The following is a 14,200-nucleotide window of genomic DNA, read 5'->3' as shown; positions in this document are numbered from 1 at the left end:
AAAGTGAATGCAAACCTTTTGATATTGGGCGAACCATCAGAGGTCTGTCGCGGTCATCACTTACGTGTCAAGGCGCCATCTGGGCCCTGGGGGACCTCCAGCGTCCGCGGGCTGGCCCTGCAGACGGCCCTCCCAACCCCACGGCCAGGAAGAAGAGCGCCCAGCCCTCCCAACCCCACGGCCAGGAAGATGAGCGCCCAGGCTCGCATTCTCACCGGCCCGCACAGACAGCCCCCACTTCCAGGCAGCAGGCTCTGTGCCCGGGTGGCGCGCCACAGTCACCGTGACTAAAGGCCTCAGCTGCGGCTCTGTCTCCCCCCCACCCCGCCCCCCGCATCTTTCTCTTCCTGTTTTCTGAGGGTTGCTACTGTGACATTAAGTAATGTATAGAAAATAATCGACTTCCTATTTCTGAGCCGGCCCGAGTTTCGTCTCTGCTCACGTCTCCTCCAGGGTGCTCACAACGGTGCTTTTCTGGGCGACACGCCGAGGTGAGCCGGAGGCCACGCCGCGGGAGGCCGCCCGCTTTTCTACCCCGAGGGGAGAGTGTCTCTGTGCTCTGGGGTGCTGCTTTTTGCGGAGCAGGGCCCGGAAGGAGGCCTGAGGCATCTCAGCAGAGAGAGTGGAGGGAGGGCCAGGCCGGCGGCCCCCCCCTCCAGGTGGCCTGCCCAGGTGTCTTTTCTGGGGCCCCGGAGGTCTCCTCAGTGTCAGGCCGGGTCATTTGTGTTTGAATCGGAGCAACACTGACTGCAAACACATCACTCTCCATCAAGGTAGGTACCCTACTCTACAAGATAAGCGTATAGAAGAGGCCAGGTTTTTTTCTGTTTTCTTTTAACAACAACTCTTTTTTACCCTGTGCTCTTAATGATATATTTACCTTCAAGCACGCAGTTAAAAAAAGAAAGTGCTACGTAAAACTGGGTCTGACCCAGTTCAGTAATCCTCTTGTGTGTTGAACACGACTGTTATTTTGTCAAAATATTTACAGCAACTCATAATGACTGTCAGAATCCAAGTCCACCATCCCTGTCCTACGGAACAGAAAACAACCTATGAGGGAATTTGTTGCTTTGTAAGCAGTTCTTCTTTCCACGATAGACCTAATTAAACTGGAGGTGTGAATTGGCTAGAAACGTCCGTCCTAACAGCCTGAGAGTTTGAAAAACAAAACGTATAGTGTAATCTAAATATCAAGGTATTTGATAAGAGACCCTGTTTATAGCGGTTCTACGGATCAGCCACCCAAGGGTAGCATTTTTCAATGAGATTTACAAGGGGCCACGGACCCTGGACCATGTATTTAATCATATATTTGGGTTCCCAGTATCCAAAATAGCTGAGAGCTGGAGGGCCTGTCAGATAAGCCCTGGAGCCCGTGTTCTGAGAGGTGGTATGCTTCCCCGTTCCCGTGGCAAATCTTTCTGTGAGACTGAAACCAGAGATGTTATCTGCCAGAATGCAAGGGGGCAGGATGCAAGTCAGAGACCCGATAGCATCAGCAGACTGGGAAAAGCAGACCAAATGTCAGGGCCCGTTTAAAATAATGTGCCTTGTACTCACCCTAATTCTATCGCCCCAGCTAAGGGCAAGCAGCGGGCCCACGAGACTGACAGCAAGGAGAGCGTGGTCGAGGTTGCGGAGAAGGCTCGGGGGCGGCAGGAGGGCTCTGCGAAGCGGGGAGATGAAGATGGGCTTCCTGCTTTTTACTTTGACCAGGAAGTCGGGGGAGGGAGCCCCCCCCAACCTGAATCATCACTGTCTCGTTGCTAAGGGGAAGGAGGCCCCCGGGGCGGGGGGCAGGCGGGTGCCAGCCAGGCCTTTCTCGCAGTAGAAGCCACAGACACGCACGCCGAGGCCCCGAAGGGAGAAGGGAGGTGGGACATCAGCGTGTGACGAAGGGGGGAACCCTGTGGGATGCCCGCTGGTGCCATGCTTTGAACGAGTGGGCATGAGCCCCACTATCTATCTATCTGTCTATCTATTTTCTTTTTTGGCCGCCCCGGGCATATGGCGTTCCCGGGCCAGGGGTCGGATCCGAGCCATAGTTGCGGCCTAAGCCGCAGCTGAGGCGCCACTGGATCCTTAACCCACTGTGCCCGGCAGGGGATCTGAACCTGCGTCCCAGCGCTCCAGGATGCTGCTGATCCCACTGCCGCAGCAGGAACTCCGAGCCCCTTTTAGAAAGGGAAACCCAGCTGGTGACTTAGTCAAAGTCATGAGGTTTGCAGGGAGCAGAGCAAAGGTTCAAAGGCAGGTCTTGCCTGAGGCCCGGGCAGTTCCTCCCGCCGGGTGTGGCGTGGCCGGGATGGGCACACTAGCCTGAGTGGTGGCGTTCAGGAGTCTCTGCGGGACCGTCCTGGGCTTGCCCACCAGCCTTTCCCAGCTCTGGCCTCCAACCCAGTGAGAGGTCTGTGTGCGTCCTCGTTGCACTTGTCCTGGTTTCACCGTGACCGTTTTGCACTCGTGCAATGGCGAAGCCTTTCCGTGGACGGTAGTGCTAGAAAATGCCATTTGAATATAAGGGTCTCTAAGGTAAGGGAGTTGATCCAAAGGAAACTCTGCCAAGGAAGACGATGTGCCTTGGCTGAGTCCGTGTTTGTCCAAGGGCAGCCTTGTGGCACCCGCACCCAGGGGTGTGGGTCTAGGTAAAGTCTAGATGCTGCGTTAAATGACATGGACTCATCCACTGCGAAGGTTGCTCCTGTCTCAGTGCTCCCTCTTTTTACGTGGTTATTTGCAATTTATCACTTCGGGTGGAGATCACTGCAGGTTCGCATGCAGCTGCGAGAAATCATCCACAGAGACCCTCTGTACTGTTACCCAGTCCCGGCCCCACTCCGCGGCGGCATCTTCCAAATCACAGCCGGCGCCTCGTTTCCGCCGCAGGCCCTTTCCACCTCCTCAGGCATCTCCTGGGGCTACACCCACCTCCGTCCCACTCTCCTCCTCTTAACCCCTGGTAACGATCCGTCTGTTCTCCAGTTCTACAATCTGTCATTTCAAGAGTGTTAATAAATGAAAAAACAGAACCTCCATGTGACCCAGCACTGCTCCTCCTGGGTAACTATCTGGACCAAACCAAACCACACCAAACCACTCATCTGAAAAGACGTATGCACCTCCGTGTCCATAGCAGCGTTATTCATAACAGGGAAGATACAGAAGCAGCCTAGGTGTCCATCGACAGATAATGGATAAAGAAGATCTGGTACATATAACAACGGAATACTGCTCAGCCATAAAAAAGAAAGAAATTTTGCCCTTTGCTGCCACATGGGCAGGCGTGGAGGGCATTATGCTACGTGAACTGCCAGACAGAGAAAGACACATAGCATATGCTGTCACTCATGTGGAACCTAAAAAAATACAAGAAACTAGTGAATATAGCAAAAAAGGAAGCAGACTCAGAGAGAGAGCAAACTAGTGGTTACCAGTGGGGCAAAGGGAAGGGGGAGGGGATTAAAACGTACAACAAACGGTTATAAAATAAGCTGCAGGTCCTGCTGGACAGCACTGGGAACTCTGTCTAGTCCCTTAGGCTGGAGCAGGATCATATGAGAAAAAAGAACGTACGCATGTGTGTGTGGCTGGGTCACCTTGCTGTGCAGTAGAAAATTGACAGGACACTGAAAACCAGCCACGATGGAAAAATACAAATCATGAAAAAAATAAAAACATAAGCTACAGGGATATATTGTACAATGCAGGGAATATAATTACTAGTGTATGGTACCCAAATGGACTATAACCTTTACAAATTGTAAATCACTGTATTGCACTCGATGATACTGTATTGTATAATCTGTAGTTTACATAATATTACACATCAACTGCACTTCGATAAAAAATGGAAAAAATAAGAGTTACCTTCATGGTCCAGTGGTTAATGAACACGACTAGGATCCGTGAGAGTGCAGGTTCCATCCCTGGCCTCACTCAGTGAGTTAAGGATCTGGTGTTGCCGTGCACTGGGGTGTAGGTTGCAGACTTGGCTTAGGTCCCGTGTGGCTGTGGCTGTGGCTGTGGCTGTGGCTTAGGCTGGCATCTGTAGCTCTGATTTGACCCCTTAGCCTGGGAGCTTGCATATGCTGACGGGGGCCGTAAAAAGCACACACACACACACACACACAAACCCAAAAAGTAAGAAAGAAAGAAATTAAAGTGTGTGTGTGGCCTTTGGGACGGATTTTTTCACTCAGCACAATTCTCTGGAGATTCATCTAAGCCGTTCCATCTAATAGTTCGCTCCTCTTCACAACGGAGTAATGTTCCACGATGTGGATGCACCAGCTGGTGTAAACAGCCACCTGTCGGAGGACGTCACGACTGATCTCCATCTTCAGCTATCACAAGTAAAGCTGCTCTGGGCATTTGCGTACAGGCTCTTGGGTTAAGTTCTCATTTTCTGGAATAGAAGGCCAGGCATGTAATTCCTGGGTGGAATGGTAGTTTCATGTTTAATTTTTTTAAAAAAAGGAATTGCCAAACTTTTTTCCAGAACGGCGGACCGCTCTCTACCCACGCCAGCAGCTCACCTCGTATTTCCACATCTTCACCTGCCTTGGGCGTTGTCGCCGTTTCTTGTCTCTGCCATCCGGGTGGGTGTGCAGTGCTGTCTCGCTGTGGTTCTAATCTGCATTTCTCTGGTGGTTAATGGTGCCGGACCTCTTTTCATGTGCTTGTTTCCGTCGGTATATCTTTGGTGATGTGTCTCTTCATGTCTTTTGCTCATTTTCTGATTGGATTGTTGTTGTTTTTAGTGTTAAATTTTCATATTCTAGATCCGAGTCCTTTGTCAGATATGGGGGTTTGCAAATATTTTCTTCTGGTTTGTAGCTGGTGTTTTCATTCTCTTCAGAGCAGGGGCTCTCACTGAGCAAATATTTTTTAACTTTGTTGAGGTCCAATTTGTCAAGTTTTCCTCTTATGGCTCATGCTTTTTGTATCAAGTCTGAGATCCCAGACTCCATCCTGTGCCCTGGATTCTGAAGATTTTCTCCTAAGGTTTTTTTTTTTTTTTTTTTTTCCCCCTAGGGCCTCATAGTTTTGCAGTTTACACTTAAGCCTGTTTTATATTTTGAGTTAAGGTTTGTATAAGTAAGATGTGAGGTTTGGTAGAGGTTATTTTTTTGTTTATGGGTGCCAATTGCTCCAGCACAATTTTTGAAAAGGTTACACTCCCTCCATCAAATTGCTTTTGAACTTTTGCTAAGAACCAGGTGTGGCTATTTGTGGGCGTCTATTTCGGTTTCTTTTAAAGAACGCTGTTCAGTTGACCTGTGGGTCTGTTCCTCTGCCAGCATGATACCATCTTGATTACTGATGTTCTGTGATGCGTTTTCGAATAAGGTAGACTGATTCCTCCCATTTTATTATCCTTTTTCAGAACTGAGTTATTTTATTTTAGTTCTTTACCTTCCTATATAATATTTAGCGTAATCTGGTCTATGCCCATGAAAACAAACAAACAAACAAACAAAAAACCTTACTGGGAGTTTGATAGGAATTGAATTAAGCTTGTGTATCAATTCAGAAAGAACTGACATCTTTATTATGTTCAATCTGCCAATCCATGAACACCATATGTCTTTTTATTTTATTTAAAAAAATTGTGTGTGTGTGTGTGTGTCTTTTTGCCTTTTCTAGGGCCGCTCCCGCAGCATATGGAGGTTCCCAGACTAGGGGTCCAATCAGAGCTGTAGCCACCAGCCCACGCCAGAGCCACAGCCACACGGGATCCGAGCCGTGTCTGCGGCCTACACCACAGCTCATGGCAGCGCCGGATTCTTAACCCACCCATCGAGGCCAGGGATTGAACCCGCAACCTCATGGTTCCTAGTCAGATTCGTTAATCACTGCACCACGACGGGAACTCCGATATGTCTTTTTATTTATTTAGATTTTCTTTGAGTTTTTCATCAGTGTTTGGTAGTGTTCAGCAGATCGGTCCTGTGTGTGTTTTGTTAGTTTTACACCTAAATATTTCAATTTTTTGAGTGATTATAAATGGCATTGCATTTAAAATTTTGGTTTCCAACTGTTCCTTGCTAGTATATAGAATAGAATTGATTTTTGTGTTGATCTTGTATCCTGTGATTTTGCTGAATTTACCTATTAGTTCTCAAAAGATGTTTTTTTTTGGGGGGGGGCACCCATAGCATGTAGAAGTTCCCAGGCTAAGAATTGAACCCGAGCCTCAGCAGTGACAACACAGAGTCTTTAACCAATAGGCTACCAGGAAACTCCTAGAAAAAAAATTTTTTTTTTTAATTTCTAGGGATTTTCTACATAGATTCTTAAACGTGGTCTGCAAATACAGTTTTATTTCCTGCTCTCCTGTCTGTATGTCTTTTATTGTCTTTCTTGCTTTGTTGCACCGGCCAGAACTTCCAGCACTATGTTACATAAAAGTGATGAGTGGTACCTCCCTCTTGTGCCTGGTTTCTGGGAGGAAGTAGTCAGGTTTCTGCCGTTAAGGGTAACGTTAGCTCTACATGTTTCTTAGGTGCACTTCATCAAGCTGAGAGGCTTTCCCTCTATTTCTGTTTTCTGAGAGATTTCATCGTGAATAGGTGTGGACTTTTGTCAAAAGCTTTTTCTATAGCAATTGACATATAACCATGTGCTTTTCCTTCTTTGCTCTGTAAATACAATGGATTACACTGACGCAGCCCCGGGGCTCCGGGTTATGGTGTGTAATTCTTTCTATGTTTGCAGAATCTATTTGCTAGTATTTTGTGAAGGATTTTGAATCTATATTCACAAAGGGATATTGCTCTGTAGGTTTTTTTTTTTTTTTCTTTTCCCCCTGGACTGTCTTTGTCTGGTTTTGGTGTCGGGGTAATAGCTGGCTTCATGAAATTAATGGGAAATGCTCCTTCCTCTTCCACCCTGGAAGAAGTTGTGTAGAATTATTGTTCATTCTTCTTTAAACATTAGGTAGCGTTCATCAGTTAGAAATAGGACATGGAGACTGCTTTTTGGAGTGTTTTAAAATTATGGATTCGGTTTGCTTAATAGTTGTAGTGCTATTCAAACTTGGTGAATTGTGATAATGTATCCTTTTTGAGGAATTGGTGCATTTCATTTAAGTTATTAGCTCTCAGGAGTTGCCTGGTGGTCTAGGGCTTAGGACTCCCTGCTGCGACCTGGGTTCGATCCCTGGTGTGGGAACTGAGATCCCACATCAAGCTGCTGTCCACTGTGGCCAAAACAAACAAACAAAAACAGGATCTGGGGCTTCATTCATGTTTTAAAAAAATTATCAAATGCATGTGGACAGGGTTATTCGTGCTATTCCTGGGCTGTCCTTTTGACACCTGCAGAGTTTGCCGTAACAGTCTCTGTTTCATTCCTGATGTTGGTAATTTGGGTTTCCTCTCCTTTTTTCCACTTGCTAAATCTCTGCCGAGATTCTAAAGATCAACCTTATTGCTATTATTAAAGAACAATAAATAATTATTTCTCTCATTGACTTTATTATTTTTCTGTTCCAATTTAAAGGATTTCTTCCCCCTTTCTTTCTGATCTCCTTCCATCTGCTTCCTTTGGGTTTACTATGCTTTTCTTTTACTAGATTATCAAGGTAGGAGTTTGGGTTATTGATTTGAGACCCTCTGTCTTTTCTAGAATAAGCACTTAATGCTACAGATTCTGTCTTAGCACAGCGTTAGCTATTGTCCCACAGATTCTGAGATATTATATTTCCATTTTCATTCATTAGATGTTTTTTTGGTTACCCTTGAAACTTCCTCTTTGACCCATGGGTTATTTAGTAGTTTGCTCTTTGATTTCCAAGTGTTTGGAGCTTTTCCTGTTGTCTGTGATTGATTTCCAGTTGGGTTCTATCTCGGTCCGAGAACACACTCTCTATGATTTCTTTAAGTTTGCTGAGGTTGGTTTTATGGCCCGAGATATGAGCTGTCTTGGTAGCAGTCTGGGTCCAATCAGAGAGTGGAAGCTACGTGGTGGGTTCACCAAAAGAAGCTGAAAATAAGCACTAGGAACTCTCTGTAAAGAGTAGCCGTAAGACCCAAGAACTCTGCATGGTTCTCTAGGGCTGAAGGAAGGGCAAACTTGGAAGATGTTTGGACCTCATTGGAACACTTGTGGTTTGGCCACCAGGTAGCAGAAGGGTTGGCTGGTTTAGCTAGACTGGACTTTGTCTGGTCTTGCTGGGCAAACAATAGGCCACACTGTGGCGTGCAGGCAGGAGGGGTGTAACTGACAGCAGATGTGCATGCGGGTGGGACTCTGACCACTAGTGGGGACAAAGACCTTTGGAGCTCATGGACTTCAGGAGCGGCGGGTGGAGTGGTTCTCTGTGGCTACCTGGCCACTGGTGGACTGTGTTCAGGCTTCATGGGGTTGTGGACCCTCGGGGCTACAGGCAGGCTGCATGAAGGCTAAACAGGAGCTTTGGTTTCCGTGTAGAGGGCCCTGCAAGGTTGCACGCGGCGTGTGTCAGGGCCGTTGGCAGGGGTGGGCTCCAGGATATGTCTTCACACTCATCCTGTTGACCCTCTCCAGGCTTTTGCTGGAAATCGCAGGAAGCCTCTCCTTCCTGAAGGAGCCCTCTGCATCCTCTACTGGGAAAACCGAGCCCGTGCCCACTCTGAAGGTGAGAAGCTTAAAGGGATCGCATCGTTTATCACTCAGCATCTGTTGAAGGGTGAGAGGCACTTTGGAGCTAAGAGGGAATAAATTAATAACCGACAGAGTCTATTCCCTTGCAACTCAGCTTCTGCAGCAAACCATTTATACACATTGGAACTTCTTTAAAACAACAGAACAACTCCGTGTTTCTGCCCAAGCAGATACATCTCTCCCCCTTATAAACGAGGATGTTCTTACCCTTCCTCACAAAGAGAAGCCCAAGTCATCGCATCCACTGATCCAGGGCTCCACTGATGACTCCTCAAGTGGACTCCAGGACTCCCTGAATATTCTGTTCCTTAAAGACGGGGGTTGTAAAGTTAACTCCAGTAGCTCATGTGGACGTTTAAAACCATGAAGGAGAAAAAAGTAGAGAAAGATTTGTACATGGAGATAATTCCTTCCGTGAAGTCATGGCTTCATGGACAGAAGCAGGGCTTGTAGAGGGAGTGGCTGGTCTGTGTGGACGCCCGGTCACAGACAGCCCTAGTCTCACTGTCAGGAAGGTTTGCAGCCACGTCCTCTCCAACCCACAGTTCTATGGTTGCAGGGAGGTCACATCTGGGGCCCGTGGTCCAGGCAGGCTGCACTGGATGGCCTCGTGTTGATTATGTGGCTGTGCTTGGTATGATATTATAGGCTAATGACTCATCACAGTCTATCAGCGGCACTGCTTTACCAGCAGAAGTGGAATATAGAGACCTTACCTCCCTTTACCTTCTCCCACTTATGACTGTCATAAATCTTCCTTCTAAATGCATTAGACAACATTATTTTTTTTTGTTGTTTCAACCATTAAAAACATCATTTAGAGGAGTTCCCATGTGGTGCAGTGGGTTAAGTATCGAACTGCAGGGGCTTGGATCACTGCAGAGGCAGGGGTTTGATCCCTGGCATGGAGGGTAAAGGATCTGATGTTGCCACAGACGTGGCTCAGTCATTCCCTGGCCCAGTGTGGTCATAAAAAAAAAAAAAAAATCCTTTAAAAAGGGAAATACTGTACTTACCTATATTTTTACCCTTTCCATTGATCTTTCTCCTTCTTGAGTTTCCAAGTGTCCTTCTTTTATCATTTCCTTTCTGTGAAGAGAACTTCCTTTAGCCATTCCTGCTGGTGGCAAATTCTCTGTTTTCTTTAATTTGAGAATATCTTGAATTTCCCCTTCATTCAAGGAAGATCTTTTTGCTGGATATAGAATTTTGAGTTGACAGTTCTTTTCATGAAACCCTGGAAAAAAATGTGCCGCTTCCTCCTGGCCTCAAGTTTCTGATGGGAAAGATGCCGGCATTAGGGTTCCCCCCACCACCCCCGCCAGTAGCAAAGGTATCATTTCTCTTTTGCTGCTTCGAAGAATTTTTTTCTTTGTCATAAGAGTTCAGAAGTTTGGCTAAGTTGTCTTTTGATGAGGATTTCTTTGGGTTCATCCATTTTGGGATTCGCTAGCATCCTGACTCCATGGGTTTATGTCTCTTGCCAAATTGAGGGTTTCAGCTGTATTTCCTTGAGTATTATTTTACCCCATCCTCTTTGTCCTCTCCTTCCAAGGACCCAGGGACCTAGATGATGTGAATGTTTCAGCTTTCGTTAACCTCACAGCTTCCTGAGTCCCTGCCCATTTTTTTTCAGCCTGTTTCTCTCAGTTGTTCAGACTAGGAAAATTTTTTTCTACGAAAATGTCACGTTTTATCCCTGACCACCCCCTCCAGTGTTTGTCCCCAGAAATTTTATTACCATTTTGTTTACCCTTCCCCAAAAATCCACAGAACCACATATATGGACATATGCCCATATTTAAAATACAAATTCTGCATCTTGGTTTGATATTTCATGTGTCTTAAAATGTAAATATAACTAATTCTTTCTCATGGCTTCTAGTATTCTGTTCTATTGGTGAACATATATATATATTTTTTTAACCAGTCCTCCAAGATAGATGTATTGGGGTTTTGTGGTTTTTTTTTTTTTCATGTTCTGATTCCTTAAAAAAATTTAAAACTGCAGCGAAAATAATTTTTTTTACGTACACATGAGGATATAGAATAGTCTTAGAGGTGGACCTATTTGTTCAAAGGGCTTATGCATTTTTAATTTTGATAGTACAGACTGGGGAATTTCTATTGTCCTAATTGCAAATTCACAGCTGCTTCTTTCTTTCTTTCTTTTTTTTTTTTTTTGGCCCTTCTATTCTACTGTTGAGTGCATACACTGAGTTTTAAACTTTTTGGTTATAGTATTTTTTCAGTTCTAAAGTTTCCATTTGGTGGTTTTTTTACTCTCTGTTACTTTGCTGAGATTATTTTTTATTTATTTCAAGCATATTTATAAGTGTTCATGGAGACAGTTCTACAATGGCTGCCCTAAACTCTTTGTCAGGTGATCCCAACACCTCTTGCGTCTTGGTGTTGGCGTCAATGAATTATCTTCTTCAGTTTGACGTTTTCCTGGTTCTTGGTATGACAAGTGAGTTTGGGTTGAAACTTGGACACTTTGGGTAAAATGTTATGGGAGTGTGGATTGATCAAAATTTCTGTTTTAGCTGGCTTCCTTTGCTGCTGCTCGGCAGAGGAAGAGGGTGGCTAGAAGTCCAGGTTGCCCACTCAGTCTCTATTGACTCGAGGGGGAGCGCCTCGCCACTGCTTGGTCCGTGTGGTAGGTTCTTCCTAAAAGGCCATCCCTGGTATCTCTATGGGAAATAGGAATCCTTGTTATTGCTCCCCACGTGGCTTCCATGGACACCAGGGATAAGGGTGGTCTCATTGCTGATGGGTGGTGATGAATATATGTTCAACGAATCACTTTGCTGGACACGCTTGAAACTAACACAACATAGGAAATTAACTAGACCTCAAAAAAAAAAAAATCCGTTTCTTGTCTGTATCCCTAATTAGAATGTAGGTTCCATAAGATAAGCTCTTTTGTTTGCTGGTCTACCCTGAGGGAGGACAGCGAATAAGGGCACCAGGCACAGAGTGGGTGCCCCACTAACCTTTGAATCGATGAAAAGATGACTTTTCAACAGGTGGAGACCAAACTGGACTAGTCACTGACTCATTTTACACCATCCCGAAGAGTGCGAGTTCATTCTACCACGTATCATTTGAAACATTTTACTGAGTGTGCCTAGTGCTTTGTTCATGGGTGTCCTGGTCACTCTTGCAGGACCCTAACTGCTGAGACCCTGCATGGCCGACTACCCGGTACTCTCTACACCAAGGGGAGTTGGAGCTTCATGCTGCCGACTCTCTTGGCCAATGAGAGATCTTCTGTGTGTCCTGTGTTCTTTCTCCCGGCTGTTTAGTTAGCACCCAACAAAGAGCTTTGACCTCAAGTGGACGTCCAAAGGGAGACAAGTGCTTGAGCTGGATGGCCCTGAGGAACAGTGGAGGATAATCGCGCTATGTGTGCTTTTAAATTGTACGGAAGTAGAGCTGACTTACAGTTTTGTGTTAATTTCTGCTGTATAGCAAAGCGGTTCAGTGGTACACGTATATATTCTTTTTCATTTTCATTTCCCTGATGGTTTCTTACAGGATATTGAATAGAGTTCCCTGGCGATACAGGAGGACTTGTTGATCCATTCTATATATAATAGTTTGCATCTGCTCATCCCAATCCCCCAGTCCATGCCTCCCCCACATCCCTTTCCCCCTTGGCAACCACGAGTGTGTTCTTTATGAGTCTGTTTCTTTTTTTGTAGATAAGTTCATTCGTGTCATCTTTTAGATCCCACATGTAAGTGATATCATAAGATATTTGTCTTTCTCCTGACTTACTTCACTTAGTATGAGAATCTCTAGGTTCATTCATATATTGCTGCAACTGGCATTATTTCTTTTTTTTATGGCTGGGTAGTATTCCATTGTATATATGTACCACATCTTCTTTATCCATTCATCTTTTGAGGGACATTTAGGTTGTTTCTATGTCTTGGTTATTGTAAATAGTGCTTCTATGAATATTGGGGTGCATGTATCTTTTCAAATTAGAGTTTTTGTATTTTCTGGATATATGCCCAGGAGTGGGATTGGTGGATCATATGGTAGCTCTATTTTTAGTCTTTAAAGGAACCTCCATAGTGTTTTCCATAGGAGTTGTACCCATTTACCTTCCCACCAACAGGGTATAGGAGGGTTCCCTTTTCTTAGTGTGGTACTTTTATTGCAACTAATGAGCCAATGTTAATACATTATTATTAACTGAAGTCCATAGAGTCACTCTTAGTGTTGTATGTTCTATGGGTTTGGGCAAACACATAATGACATGTACCCAACATTACAGTATTATGCTGGATAGTTTCACTGCCCTAAAAATCCTCCCCTTCTCTTAGACTTCTGGAAACCACTGGTTTTCTTATGTTTCCATAGCTTTGCCTTTTCCAGAATGTTACGTAGTTGGAATCATATGATAGGCAGCTTTTTCAGGTTCGCTTCTTCGCTTTAGTAGGCATTTAAGTTTCCTCCATGTCTTTTCATGACTTGATAGCTCAAGTCTTTTAAGTCATTAAAATTAAATTTTAATTAAACTCATTTCTGTTTAATGCTGAATAACGTTCCACTGTCTGGATGTACCACAGTTTATTTATTCACCCACCTACTGAAGGACATCTTGGTAGCTTCTAAGCTTTAGCAATTATGAATAAAGCTGCTGTAAACATGTTTGCAGGGTTTTATATGGAAGCAAGTTTTTGGCTTATTGGGTAATGATACAGTTCCTGCCTCTCCTCTTTTTTTACTTTTTCAAAGTTGTAAAACATGCATAACATAAAATTGGTCATTTCAGCCATTTTCAAGTGCAGTTCAGTGGTGCTAAGTACATTTGCATTCTTATGCACACAGTTCCTTTTTAAAGAAATGAATCCCAGGGACCCAACGATGGGGAGGAAATAAGCAGTCCCCACACACATACAGCAGGTGACAGGCATGCAGGATGAACTGAACTTTGGGAAACTTGCAGCTAAAACAACAGTCTTGGCACCCATGTTCTTTCTGGAAAGCTCCATCTGCTAAATATGTTTAATCCATTTCTCCATAGCCTTCTCTCTCACGTTTCATTAAAAACATGAATTTTTCAAACCTATTTGTGGCAGTCCCACATACTCTTTTTGCCCAGGCCCCCTGTGGGTTGCTTTGAAGAAAGGGGGCTTTGGAAATAGTCACTTCTTTCCTTCCTCCCACCTCTCTTTTCACCTCCCCGCGGGGCCGAACACTCGCACAGAAGAACATTGCTTGTTTCAGGGTGTTGGGGAGTGCGGAGCAGCCCACATGGCAGATGGAGGAGGCAAGGGGTCTGACAGGCTCTCCGAGGGGTGGGCCCTCAGGGTGGGAGGAGCACTTGGCAATGGGTCTAGCTGGACGGGCGGTCCTCCCAGGACCTTCCCTGACACACCTGCCCTCGCGTTCCCCGTCGGCCCAGTGAGGACGCAGAGCCAAGCACCTCCTCGGTTCAGGGTGAGAATCACCCTTGCAGCCCTTGCAGGTTTTCCTGGGAAAAGTGCCATCTCCCCCAGGAAGATGCTGGTGGTTTTGTTACCTCCCCGGCAGC

The 14,200-nt window shown here is 45.4% G+C and overlaps 1 protein-coding gene across 4 annotated transcripts in view; it reads left to right on the top strand.

Moving 5' to 3' along the window:
• Positions 1-346: 346 nt before the first annotated feature.
• The window catches only part of ZNF831 (zinc finger protein 831), an 89,783-nt gene continuing 75,929 nt past the window's right edge, over positions 347-14,200 (top strand). For 3 of the 4 annotated variants that reach the window (XM_047770741.1, XM_047770743.1, XM_047770744.1), the window contains exon 1: positions 347-773. The gene's annotated coding sequence lies outside the window, so the exon portion shown is untranslated. Of the gene's footprint in view, positions 774-8,532; positions 8,624-14,200 lie in introns of all 4 variants that reach the window. The other variant, XM_047770742.1, reaches the window with a different exon arrangement.

This window comes from Phacochoerus africanus, chromosome 3, assembly GCF_016906955.1.
Source record: "Phacochoerus africanus isolate WHEZ1 chromosome 3, ROS_Pafr_v1, whole genome shotgun sequence".
NCBI classification, from domain to species: domain Eukaryota; kingdom Metazoa; phylum Chordata; class Mammalia; order Artiodactyla; family Suidae; genus Phacochoerus; species Phacochoerus africanus.
The sequence above is the reverse complement of the archived record's forward strand: the minus strand, read 5'-3'. Positions and strand labels throughout refer to the sequence as shown.